This window comes from Cetorhinus maximus, chromosome 23 (assembly GCF_964194155.1).
Source record: "Cetorhinus maximus chromosome 23, sCetMax3.hap1.1, whole genome shotgun sequence".
Taxonomy (NCBI): Eukaryota; Metazoa; Chordata; class Chondrichthyes; order Lamniformes; family Cetorhinidae; genus Cetorhinus; species Cetorhinus maximus.
In genome coordinates, this window is record NC_135901.1 from 39,476,648 (window position 1) to 39,478,859 (window position 2,212).

The window sequence follows — 2,212 nt, forward strand, 5'->3', positions numbered from 1 at the left end:
ACTCCGGCTCTCACTCCACTGATTCAGGTGGAACTGATATGCGTTTTCAGTTTTAAATCAAGAAGTAATGCATATTTATATTAACCATTCTCATGACATTTATAAGCGCCGAACCCTAACCACTAGACCCCCAGATTTGCAGCTTTACAGCCCGGCTTATCCATGCTTTCTGTGCCTTTTATTTTCATTTCAAACTTCTTTCAACAGAGACACTTTTCTCCGATAAAATGACACGTTTCCCTAGAACACAACCGACTTCTTCAGCCAATGACAACAGCGATTGCTGTTAGCTGGAGCAGTATTCATTGTCTCACAGTCCCGGATTGTCATTGGGTCATTAAACAACAAAAAAAGACAGAAATCGCCAACTCTCCTGTTACCCGGTGAGTCCCAACAGATAAGGCGAAGAGCAAGTGCAATACGGCTGTGAGACACTGCATTAAGCTAACATTCAACAACAAGAAGGAGCAACGCAGCTTTTCCTGTTACTTAAATGTGTGAGTTGCGGTAATGTTTCTGTCCGGTTTCGAACCGGGGACCTTTCGCGTGTAAGGCGAACGTGATAACCACTACACTACAGAAACTCCATTGGGAAGGAGCCCAGTACATCTGACTACAATGCAATTCCGCAACAGCATTTTTGGGTCTTTGTTTTGAAGAAATGGAATTCGGCTGTTCTCATTAGGAATGCTGGAGACAGACTGAACAACAATGTCATCATCAAATGTTACAGCAGGTTGGATGGTCATTAGATCATCTCTTCTGTGCCCGTTTCCTTTTTAAAGAGGAACCAATCCGTCTCAATATACTTCTCTCTCTCCATAATCCTAATTTTTCTCTATTTCAAGTAACTGTCTAATTCACTTTTGAAGAAGGAGTTTCTGCAGAATCCATGCACAGTTTCCCTTAATTAACAAAGTTTCCCCGACTCAGTAACATGAAGATTTGGGCTTGGGTTCCTTCCAGTCCCTCGAGGGGTGGATCCGAATCCCAGCGCTGCCACAGTTTAAGTCATATTCCCATTTTGGGGAACTTTAGGAATTCCCTTTCGGAGAACAAGAGGGGACTCTAGTTTAATATAGGGCGGGTTGTGAATGTTATTTTGTTTGGAAAAATGCGGAGAGGCCATACAAATATAAATTGCTGTGGGGGAAAGGCGGGTGTGTGGAATTGGTTGAGTTGTTCTTCCAGAGAGCCAGCACAGACACGATGGGCCGAGTGACTTATTTTGTAGCCATTTCTGATTTGACAAGAACACATTTGAGCTTGGAAGCTGCTGTTAGTCGCGGCTGAATGTTTAAGGTGATGGATTTCAAATCCATTGGTCTCTCCCCCTGTAGGTTTGAATCCTGCTGACTACAGTTCTCATTATTCCTCATTTTAACCAGGTGCCGCCAACCTCATCCCTGCGGCTCCTGTGAAACTGACAAGGGAACACACGGCAGAAATTCATCACTGAAAGTAACTGACACACATCAAATTCTGCCGCTTTCATGTCACATCTTTTAACTCCCTGTTCTCCCGCTCAGACATTTCCAGGTCTATCAAATGTCATCCAGCTGGAACTTCAGCCTCCACCTCGTTTTACTGAATATGGTCGATTTTCCGTTAGCTTAAGTTAATAGGTGGCTCCATAGCTCAGTGGTTACATCACTTATCTTGTAAGTCAGGGGGCGCGAGTTCAATCCTTTCTGGAACCTATGGATAACCTTCAGCTGAGATGGTGGTATTATGTGGAAAGCTGCGAGACTGCAGAACAATATAGAAGAAGCAAATTAATAAGTTAAAACATTGTGGATGTTGGTAATCTGTATTAAAAACAGAAAATGCTGGGAAAAACTCACCATCTGACAGCATCTGTGGAGAGAGAAACATAGTCAATGTCTTGAGTCTTTGTGACTCTTCAGAGCAAAAGAGAGACAGAAATGTGATGGAGTTTATACTGTTACATGAGGGGTTGGGTGGAGCAGGTGGGAAGGTCAGTGAGAGGTGGGGGCTCAGGAAGGGTTGACAAAGGAGTCAGGGACACAAGACAAAGGGAGTGTTAATGACAGCAGTTGGGGCGAAAAAAGATACTGATTGTGGCATAAAGGCAAGAAAGCAGAATGTGTGAATAGCAGAACAAGGATCAGCACTTTGTGAAAGAACAACTGACAGTTGGCCCTTTAGGGGCCTCCCTCCTCACTTTCCAAGGGCCAAAACACTCCTTTCA

The 2,212-nt window shown here is 43.8% G+C and overlaps 1 non-coding gene across 1 annotated transcript; it reads right to left on the minus strand.

The window, feature by feature from the left end:
* Positions 1 to 511: 511 nt before the first annotated feature.
* Positions 512 to 584, minus strand: trnav-uac (transfer RNA valine (anticodon UAC)). Its single transcript has one exon. It is a non-coding gene; the product is annotated as a tRNA-Val (tRNA).
* Positions 585 to 2,212: the final 1,628 nt, after the last annotated feature.